The sequence below is a fragment of the Podarcis gaigeae genome (assembly GCF_964106915.1).
Source record: "Podarcis gaigeae genome assembly, chromosome: 6".
Taxonomy (NCBI): Eukaryota; Metazoa; Chordata; class Lepidosauria; order Squamata; family Lacertidae; genus Podarcis; species Podarcis gaigeae.
In genome coordinates this window covers 1,061,354-1,072,348 of record NC_139682.1, presented here as the reverse complement: position 1 = coordinate 1,072,348, position 10,995 = coordinate 1,061,354, and the positions used below count along the sequence as shown (strand labels likewise).

The window sequence follows — 10,995 nt, the reverse complement described above, 5'->3', positions numbered from 1 at the left end:
AGGCTGCACCAACAGAAGTCCAGAGTCCAGATCATGGGATCATGATCATGGGAAGAAGTCATAGTCCTGCTCTAGTCTGCCTTGGTCAGACCACACCTGGAATACTGTGTCCAATTCTGGACACCACAATTTAAGAAGGAATGGATACAGAGGAGGCCAACCAAGACGATCACTGGTCTGGAAACCAAGCGTGATGAGGAACGGTTGAAGGAGCTGGGTTTGTTTAGTTTGAAAAAGAGGAGACTGAGGGGAGATATGATGGCCATCTTCAAATATCTTATAGGCTGTTCACATGGAAGATGGAGGAAGCTTCTTTTCTCCTGTTCCAGGAGGTACCGTATTTTTCGCCCCATAGGATGCACCGGCCCATAGGACGCACCAATAAAGGGGGGGGTATATTTTTTTTTCCCCAGGCACTTGTGGGGCCGGCAGCGGGGAGAAGAGCTCTTCTCCCCGCCACCCGCCTGCAGACCATGTCCGGGGGCAGCGGGAGGACGCGCTATGCCTCCCAGCTGTCCCCGGAGCTTGCGGGGCTGGCGGCCGGGAGAACCACGTATCTCCCCGACTTCAGCCTCCAAACCACATCGGGAGACAGCGGGATGGCGGCGTTCCGCCTCCCCGCTGTCCCCCGACCTTGTGGGACTGGAGCTGCGTCTCTCCTGAAGCCTCTCTCTTCAGCGAAAGCCTGCATTCGCCCCATAGGACGCACACGCATTTCCCCTTCATTTTTGGAGGGGGAAAAGTGCGTCCTATAGGGCAAAAAATACGGTAACTTTCTCCAGAAGAACTTTCTGACAGTAAGAGCTGTTTGACAGTGGAACAGACTCCCTCTGTGGTGGACTCTCCTTCGTTGGCAGTTTTTAAGCGGAGGCCGAATGGTCATCTGTCATGGATGCCTAAAGTGAGGTTCTTGCATGGATTAGATGACCCTTGGACCACGTCCAACTCTACCATTCCATGGTTCTGTGATTCTATAAGGGCTGCTTACTGGTTCCTGTTGCTGGACCAATGGCTACCAGGCGCAACATCTATGCTTTGTCTCCACAGTTGGAGGCAGCAATGTTTCAGAAACCAGGGGCTGGAAAACACAGCAGGGGAGGGTATGGCTCTTCCGCCCAGATCCTGGTTGGACACTTTGAGAAGAGGATGCTGGACCGGATGGCCATTGGCTTGATCCAGCAGGTGCCTCTTGTGTTATTTTTGATTGATTATCACGGGGAAATTATCTGGACCAGGAGCCAGATGGACCCACACACTCAAATCCGCTTGGCTTCTGTCCCAGCCCAACCCAGGAGAGGAGGGGGGAGGGAGGAGGGGGGAGGATATATGGCTGCCGATCTGAGCCTTGAGCACCACTCAGAGCTGCCTTCCAGCGTGAGGTCCACCAGGTTCTCCTTCTTCTTCGCAATGGGTCCCTCACTCATCCTCTGGGCTCTGCTGCCATCCATACTATGTAAGTTTGGGGATTGCTTGGAGGGGCAAAGACTCAGGAAGGCATGGAGTCGGGGAGTCAGTTTAGGGTATTTATGCCCTGCCTTCTTCACGGACGGGATTCTAAGTAGACACCCCTGCCCTGAGCTGCTGCTGTGCAGCTGGCTCCAGCTGGTGGACCTCAGGGCTCCGGCGAAAACCAAACTAGCCCCTGCAAATCTCAACCCATCTCTGAGCAAAGGAAGGTGGAGGGTGCTGCAGTTGGTGGTGGAAGAACCTCTGAAGGAAGCTTTTAATGACTGGTGTTTTAATGTATTTTTAATCTCCTGTTGGAAGCCACCCAGAGTGGCTGGGGAAGCCCAGCCAGATGGGCGGGGTATAAGTAATAAATGATTATGATTATGATTTGATGCTGATGGTAGTGAAGACATCAGCACCAAGCAGTTGGGCACCATCATGAGGGTGCTGGGCTAGGTGCCCATCAAAGAGGAGCTGGATGCCATCATAGAGGTGTGGAGCATATGGGCATGGCCAGGATTTGGGGGGGGCAGGACTTTTGTTAGGGGGGCTGAACCGAGCTACCTGTGACTTGTTTGGTCAGTTTGCTGAGTATTTTTATTTACTTGATTTGTGGTTACGCCCCGGTGGAGGAAGAAGGGAGGCGTGGGCTGGAGAGCGCGACCCTCACCCTGGACTGGGTTCCTCCTTGCAGGCAATGGAGCCAACGGCTTTGCAGGGCGCTTGCAGCAGGGGATACGGCGGCAGATTCGACAAGCCAATGAGGAGGCGAAGGTGGAGGAAGCTGGCTCTGTAAAGGACAGGTGATGCTAGGACACGTCCACCACATATGGAGGAAATTCCCCTCCTTCTCCTTACACTTCCAACCATTTTTATCTTGTGGGGCTGGACTATCTTTTGAAGAAAACCACCACCACCCCACCAACTCTCCCCTCCCTTCTCCACAGCACCGGACGAGCCCCAGTGACTGCTTACCTGTGCCTTGCAAGCGGCAGGGGTGGGCGGCAGTGGCGGTGGAGGGGCAACTGATCCCCAGTTGCATATTCCTGCATTGCAAGGGGGTGGGACTTGATGACCCCCAGGGTCCCTTCCAACTCTACATACACTTCTGTTCTTCTATGACCCTCTTTCACCTCCATTATGCCGCCAGGCAGGAGCTCTGGGCCGTGAGGAAAGAAGGCAGCCCCACAGGCCTCTGTCGCTGGACCCTGGGACTTTGCCCAGGCCAGGCCACGGTGGCTGCGTCCTCATTCAATGGGCAGAGGTTGTAGGGCTTGTGTCCCACAAGGGATGGAGGAGCAATGGAGGAATCTAGAGGGGCCTTTGAAACACCTCCCCCTTGCAGCTTCTTTCCCACATAAGCCCACTTCTGGTCTTTAGAGGGGGGGCGCAAGGGTGGGGGTCAAGGCATGGGGCGCTGTACAAACATATGCTTAAGAGAGGCATTGTCCTTGCCACATCTCCAACGCTCAGCTCGGGGAAAGCCACATAGCTGTATTAAACGAAAAATCTGCCCTTATTCCTTTCTGGGGGACACAAGAGCCCTTATAGAGTCCTTTGTAGGTTCTCCATTGGTCAGAGGAAAAACAGAGGCCAACCAGAGAATATTGAGAAGCAATGCAGCTCGTAAGCCTGATCTTTATTGAACTGTTGCAACAGGGTGCTCCCCTCACACGCAGGAAAGGAGGAGGACCCAAAACCCAGGTGTACCTGCCCTTATAAAGACATTTTAAATTGCCCGCCTTGGAGTCCAAGACCACCCCCAGAAACATCATACCTACATCACAGAAAGGGTGGTCTACAACAGAATTCTGAGTGTGTTGTTTATCTCCTGTCTGGCCGGTTACCTGTTAATGCTTACTTGATTGGATAGCCTGGGGAGCCTGGCCAGTCTTTTGTACAGTAATGGCAAATACTTAGTTCCTGAGCCAGGTCACAGGCTCACCCTATTCATACACATGTTTTTGTTTTACAGGTCCTCTGTCGTCCCCTTCTCCTTGTGCCCTCCATCTTTCCCAACATCAGGGTCTTTTCCAGGGAGTCTTCTCTTCTCATGCAGTGGCCAAAGTCTTGGAGCCTCAGCTTCAGGATCAGTCCTTCCAGTGAGCACTCAGGGCTGATTTCCTTCAGAATGGAGAGGTTGGATCTTCTTGCAGTCCATGGGACTCTCCAGAGTCTCCTCCAGCAGCATGTGGTCTTTCCCTATTGCCTGTTCATTGAGCAAGCGCAGAAAGAACTCTTTCTAAGCAGCACCTTTCTGCATGTGATCTCTTTGCATTCCTTTCTATATATGGGAATGCCTGAGGGAACAGGGCCCCCAGCAAGGCCATCCATAGTACAATAAGAACAAAGGGGGGGACTGGAAATCATCCCTTTCTTATGCAGACACTTTGGAATGTGGTTTCACAAGATAAAGCAGCTTTGGGACAATAGGCCTGGAAGCCTTTTCTGGCTTGGAGGTCCCTATATGCACCAGTAGGACTCGAACCCATGGCTTCAAGATACAAGAAAGCAGATTCTGACCGAACACCACACCGGGCAAGAGCCATTCGACAGTGGAATGGTCTGGACTCTCCTTCCTTGGAGGTTTCTCAGCAGAGGTTGGGTGGCCCTCTGTCATGGATTCCTGCATTGCAGGGGGTTGGACTAGATGCAATGGGGTCCCTTCCGACTCAATAGTTCCATGATTTTTATGGTTCCGTGATTCTAAGGATGAATGGGCCAAGTTCTTTCTGATCTTTAGTTGGAAACTCCTTCTTTGTCGTTTGTCTCCATTCTGGATTCTGGGAGGACTCTAGGGAGGCCCTTTCCCTCTTGTGGTGTGCAGGAATGCAGTGGGGAGGCTGGGTGGGTGCTCTTACTGGTGAAGGAGCTGCCCTGAGCACACATGAGGGGGAGACGGCCAAGGCCTTTGGCGCAGTTGCCCCTCCCCCTCCTGCAGGAGCAGGGCCTTCCCAAAGGGCCCCGACAGTTGTCCGTGCCCCACATCCGTTTCCCGCAAACCCTTCTTTGTCCAGGAAAAGCAGACAGAGGGAAATCAAACCCATTGTTTTCCATGTGCTTGTTAGGCAAAGACTAAATCTCACACTGGAGGGGGGAGGTGGAGTTCATCCTGTCCTAACAAGCACCTAACAAGGAGAAGCAGGACTAAGATGTGGACATCTGCTCCAGAGATCCAGACCGTGGGGAGCCCCAAGAAATTAATAAATACAAATTGGACTATAACTTGATCTTATTTATTTATTTATTTATTTATTTATTTATTTATTTATTTGGAATATTATGATTGGATGTTTTTTATTGGAAAATCAATAAATATGATTTAAAAGGAGGGTGGGCAGGACCAATTACCCGAGCAGCAAGCTCAGCCCAGAGGCTTCCTTTACTGCCTGGGAAATAATACCTGGTACATCCCCTGTCAAATCACGGCACTGCAGTACTTAAAGAATGCAAATGTGAAGTCATAACTATATATGTGTGTAACTTGTCCCTAAGATTAGCCTCTGGACCTTAACTGGACATGTCATGTTATTTATTTATTTTTTAAAAAGAGCCAGGGGAATCCGGGAAATTACGGGTTGATTTCCTTAACATGTGTTTTAGAGCATTATTAAAGACAGAATGAACAAGCCTAAACATTAGGAAGAACTTCCTGACAGTAAGAGCTGTTCGACAGTGGAATTTGCTGCTAAGGAGTGTGGTGGAGTCTCCTTCTTTGGAGGTCTTTAAGCAGAGGCTTGACAACCATATGTCAGGAGTGCTCTGATGTCGTTTCCTGCTTGGCAGGGGGTTGGACTCGATGGCCCTTGTGGTCTCTTCCAACTCTATGATTCTATGATTCTATAAGCCTATAGAAGAACAAGCTTGGTGGAGCAGAACCAGCATGGCTTCTCCGTTCAGGTGAACCAGTTTCCCCAGAGACCAGCAGGCCATCCCGTTTACACACTGCTATACATTCACAGCAGACCAGTAACCTCTCCTTTGTCTCCCCAGTAACTTGATGGCGGAGACCAAGGTTCATGGGAAACTCATATCATTTTTATTGGGTGAGCCTAGGGTTTCAGGCCACTGTACAGTCTTCTACTCCCATGGAAGCCAGAGAGAAGTCGGCTGCGGTGCCTGTTCAAGGTGAGGAGTCTCACGGAGGGGCTCATCCACTCTGGAGTCCAAGTTACCCTAGGACAGAAGAGAAAGCGTCAGAAGAGCCTGACAGCAGGATCAGACCAGTGACCCATCTGGCCCAGCATGCTTCCAAACCCTCTTCCAAAGCCATCCAAGTTGGTGGCCATCATTACTTATTCTGGGAACAAATGCCATTGTTTAACAATGCAGGTCACTCATCCCAGATGTCTGTTGGTTCCTAACCAGCCATGGAAACCAACAACACAAAATCATTGTGCTGTATTGTGCGGCGGATTATAGCCAAGCAATTGTGGACACAGACACGAGCTTTATCAGCACTCTAATTAGCCGTGCTTCGGAGGCCACCTGGTGCTCATCATCACCATTAGCTCATCTCCCCAGCTTTCATTTAAAGAATTTAAATAAAACAACAAGCCGCTGGCCCTTGCGGAAGCCAAGAGAGGGGGCAAAGTGTGCAGCTGCTATACCATCTAACTCAGCGGTTCCTAAACTGGGCTCCACGGAGCGCTTGGTGCCCCGTGAAGCATCTCCGAGGGCTCCGCAAAGAGACTGGAAATAAAAATAAATAAATATGTGCCTTTGGCATCAGGGAGGCAACTGTGCTCCATAAAAAACTTCTCTCCTGAGAAGTGCTCCACGACTCAAAACCTTTGGGAACCGCTGATCTAATCATTTGGAGGAGAATAATCACTTCCACCTTCCATCCTCCTTACCCAAGGAGAGGAGTTGCCTCTCCCTTCTAACACATCAAGCTCCTGGCCTAACTCCCTTCCTGCCACAGCTCTTCTGGGGGCCTTGCTGTGAGTGATGGGCTTGGCACCCGCTGGCTTCTCTTACCTTTAATGGCTCTCATGCATTGGTGGCCACAGCCATTGCTGCAACACTTCTCCCCAGCTGAGCAAGAGGCATCACCCTGACAGAATTCTGCGCAGAGCCCAGGTCCAGTGCGCCGGGGACACCGTCCAGGATGCACTGGAAGAGAAAAAGGTGACACCCATACTGGGATGCTCTACAGGGGATTTGGTTTTCAACGGGTAGCAAGCAGTGGAATGAAAATGGAAACTCCACACAGCACTTTGAAAGGATGCTGTATCTTGATATAGAATAAAAAGGCAAGGTTGTCATCACGTAGCACTTTGCTTGGCTGCCAACAGGTAATGCTGTGAACTACAGTGTGATAACTTCTGAGAGCTGCTGGGCCATGACAGCAGTGCTGGCAAGCGAGATGGGAGGGGCTGGAGGAAAGAGATGCAGCTGGGCCAACAGCGCAAGCAGGACCTGCCGGAATGCTTCTAAGAATAGGGCAGTGGGGCCTAAGGAACGTATGGGGGGGGGGTCTAGTGAGCTCTGGACAGGTAATGGTGAGGTGTCACGGCGCAAGGTGTAAGGTTTGGTGAAATATCAGGGGAGGGCAGTTGGGTAAGAGGATGGGGGGTTGGGTAGGGGCAAGTTGGTAAGTGAAGTGAACAGGGGTACAACCCCTGGGCCATCATCCATGGGGTGGAAATGAGAATTTGGACTTTGGAAGATTAAAATATAAAGGTATGGAATACTGTATGCATGATTGAGCTAATAAATGTTTTCAAGAGGGCAGACAACGGATAATCTTTGTGGAGAAACGGAATGTTTCTATGATTTATTGGTGTAATAAGGTACGATAAAATTGTAGAGTTACAGGGGACTCCAAAGGTCATCTAATCCCCAAATGAGCAATGCAGGAACCGCAAGAAGATTGAGTGGTATGGGGGGTGGGGGCCTCGACGCAAGTGGTGGTGGACAGAAATACAAGCCTGGCCTGCATTTTGCTCAGGGGGCTCTGTTCCCCGGTGGGCTGGATTTTATCCAGATTCTAACAATGCCAGCTGGGGCGTGTCTTCTACTGTAACGCTTTCTTTGAAAAGGAACTTTCTAGACCATGGAGAACCCGTGATAGGAGGCCAAATACGCCGCTGCTATACCAGCCAATCATTTTGTGAGAAAGAAACCTCCCGCCTTCCATCACCCGTGGCCAATGAGAGGAGTCCCTGCTCCCTTCCAACAGGCCACGCTCCTGCGTCTGAGTGTCTTCCTGCTACTGCTCTCCTGGAGAGAGCAATGGGCTTGGCAGCTGCTGGCTTCTCTCACCTTCAACGACTCTTTTGCATGCAAATCCACAGCCAGTACTACAACACTTGCTCCCAGGGCCGCAAACTCATCACTCTGACAGGAAATTGCACATGTGCCAGGGCCTTTGATCGGAGGACACTGTCCAGGACGCACTGCAGGAGAGAAAGATGACTCCCACACCACAATGCTGTGGAAGTTTTCTTTTCCACAAGCAATGAAGCCCATGAGCTGAGAGTCCATACAGATCTCAGGCCAGAACAAGCACAAGCCTCTGTGAGAATCCAGGGCAGCCCCACTCAGACCCCCATCCCAAGACCTCATGGGGGTTCAGCATCTAGAGAGAGAGGACCCCTGACAGTCATGTCCAGTCGCAAATGACTCTGGGGTTGCACCGCTCATCTCGCTTTATTGGCCGAGGGAGCCGGCGTACAGCTTCCGGGTCATGTGGCCAGCATGACTAAGCCGCTTCTGGTGAACCAGAGCAGCACACGGAAACACTGTTTACCTTCCCGCCGGAGCGGTACCTATTTATCTACTTGCACTTTGACGTGCTTTCGAACTGCTAGGTTGGCAGGAGCAGGGACTGAGCAACGGGAGCTCACCCCGTCGCGGGGATTCAAACCACTGACCTTTTGATCAGCAAGCCAATGGTGTTTCCTGCTTGGCAGGGGGTTAGACTCGATGGCCCTTGTGGTCTCTTCCAACTCTATGATTCTATTCTGTTCTATGATTCTAAGCCCTAGGCTCAGTGGTTTAGACCACAGTGCCACCTGCGCCCCACGGTTCAGTATCTCCTGGAGGGCTAATGCTGTGAGCCTTTCCACCTTCTTCTCAACCAGATCCTATGGGAAGATGAAACTATCTATCACTAAACTATATATTTAAGTATACCTTCCCTAAGAAACCAGAGGCCTTCCTCCTGGGTATTGTCGGCCAGAAGGTGTTAAAGAAGGACCGAACATTTTTTATGTATGCAACAACGGCAGCAAGGATACTCATCGCTAAGAACTGGAAAACTCAAGATCTACCCACACTGGAAGAGTGGCAGATGCAGCTGATGGACTATATGCAATTGGCGGAGATGACTGGCAGAATCCGAGACCTGGGAGAAGAAAGGATTGAAGAAGATTGGAAGAAATTTAAGATTTATTTACAAAAATATTGTAATTTGGTTGAATGTTAAGAAGAGCCAGAGCCGCACATGGAAACGCCGTTTACCTTCCCGCTAGTAAGCGGTACCTATTTATCTACTTGCACCCAGGGGTGCTTTCGAACTGCTAGGTTGGCAGGCGCTGGGACCAAACGACGGGAGCGCACCCCGCCGCAGGGATTCGAACCGCCGACCTTTCGATCGGCAAGCCCTAGGCGCTGAGGCTTTTACCCACAGCGCCACCTGCGTCCCTCATAAATAATTGGCCACCACTAAATTAGACTGGAATTTGATGATAAGTGAGATTAAGGAAAACATAAACCTTTTGGAGAATTGTTAGATTATATTTAAATGAGTGGATATAAGATTGTAAACAAGATGATAATTTGCTTGAAAAAACTTCTCAACGATGTAAGTGGGAGCAGGAGACGTGAGGAAGTCCAAAGAAGTTATGAAATTTTGTTATGATATAACTAATGTTGTTTATTATCTGTGCATTTCTTTTATAAAAAAAACCTTAATAAATATTTATATAAAAAAAAGAAACTATCTATCACAAAGACACCAACACAGTCCTCAGTGGCCAGCCTAAGAGATGTGCTGGCACCCCTAAAATGTCAAACAGCTCTGACCACCAAAAAGTTCTCCCTAATATTGAGTCGGAATCTCCTTTCTGGCCATTTGAACCCATTGCTTCAGGTCCCCACCTCTGGAGCAGCAGAAAACAAGCTTGCTCCATCTTCTTTGGATTTCAGAAGATGGCTATCAGGTCAACTGTGGGGCTTCTCTTCCCCAGGCTAAACATACCCAGGGGCTGGAAACCAAGCCTTGTGAGAAACAGTTGAGGGAGCTGGGTAGGCTTCGCCTGGAGAAGAGAAGACTGAGGGGTGACATGTGGACCATCGTCAAATATCTGGAGGGCCGTCACATGGAAGTTGAAGGAAGCTGGTTTGCTGCTGCTGCTCCAGATTCAAATGACAAGAAATGAGATTCTCACTCCTTACGGGGTCTTCGATGCGGGATCGCATTCACCCGGTGCTCTACCAGCTGCACTGGCTCCCGGTGGAGTACAGGGTCAGGTTTAAGGTGCTGGTTTTAACCTTTAAACCCTTCACGGCCTAGGACCCTCGTACCTACGGGACCACCTTTTCTAGTATGTCCCACGGAGGACCTTACGGTCTTCAAACAAAAACATCTAGGAGGTCCCGGGCCACAGGCAGGTTAGGGTGGCCTCAAACAGAGCCAGGGCTTTTTCATCTGTGGCCCCGATCTGGTGGAACGCTCTGTCACAAGAGACTAGGGCCCTGCGGGACTTGACATCTTTCTGCAGGGCCTGCAAGACAGAGTTGTTCGACCAGGCCTTTGGCCAAGGCATAGGAAGAGCTTTCTGATGGTAAGAGTTATTCAACAATGGGACAGACTTCCCCTAAGAAGGGTGGAGACAGGTTGGAGCAGCTTCAGAGGAAGGCTGTGCAACACCGCCAGAGGAGGAGGAAGCCTGGCTGGAACTGGGATTCTGCCCTTACCTTGTTGTCCAGCTGCAGACGGCAGCTCAACACAGATGGTGAGGAGGCCCATGAGGAAGAAGACGAGGAAGAGCCTGGCTTTCATGGTGCTGTTCCTGATGCAGCTAGCAGAAGAGTCTGGGTGCTGTGGCTGATCTCGGCCCAGATTTATACCCTCAGTTAGAGAGAGAGGTGAGCACAGCCCTTGGTTGGGCAAGAGGAAACTTCAGCAACAAAGGTGACAGTTGGCTTTCATCACCGGGATGGCATAAGAGTTACACTTGTGCAACAGAACTGCTCCCCCCTATGTGTGCACCCCACACCCTCCCCAAATTTGCCCAGAGGTGTGCAGGATGCAATTCTCAGAGTAGGAGCAAGTGAGCATCTCCTCCTGCAAGGATAAAGAGTTTTTCCTAAAACCAGATGTTAAGCTAATAAACCTGCAAGGATAAATGAGTCACCTCTCCTTCATTGCACCCAAAGGCTCCTTGCTTAGCAGGAACTCTGTCCCTTTGTAGGTGAGTGGCCTCCAGAGTGGGTTGCAACAGCTCTACCTCTTCTCCAAAGGTAAGTCCTTCCAGTTGAACCAGTTTCCCCAGAGACCCACAGGCCATCCCGTTTACACACTGCTATACATTCACA

General features: G+C 50.5%; 1 pseudogene across 1 annotated transcript; it reads right to left on the bottom strand.

The window, feature by feature from the left end:
- Positions 1–5,465: 5,465 nt before the first annotated feature.
- LOC310847207 (nigwaprin-b-like) lies at positions 5,466–10,509 on the bottom strand (annotated as a pseudogene). The gene is made up of 4 exons (XR_014568705.1): positions 10,375–10,509; positions 7,717–7,850; positions 6,430–6,564; positions 5,466–5,625 (listed from the first exon to the last, which is right to left on the bottom strand). The product of XR_014568705.1 is annotated as a nigwaprin-b-like (transcript).
- Positions 10,510–10,995: the final 486 nt, after the last annotated feature.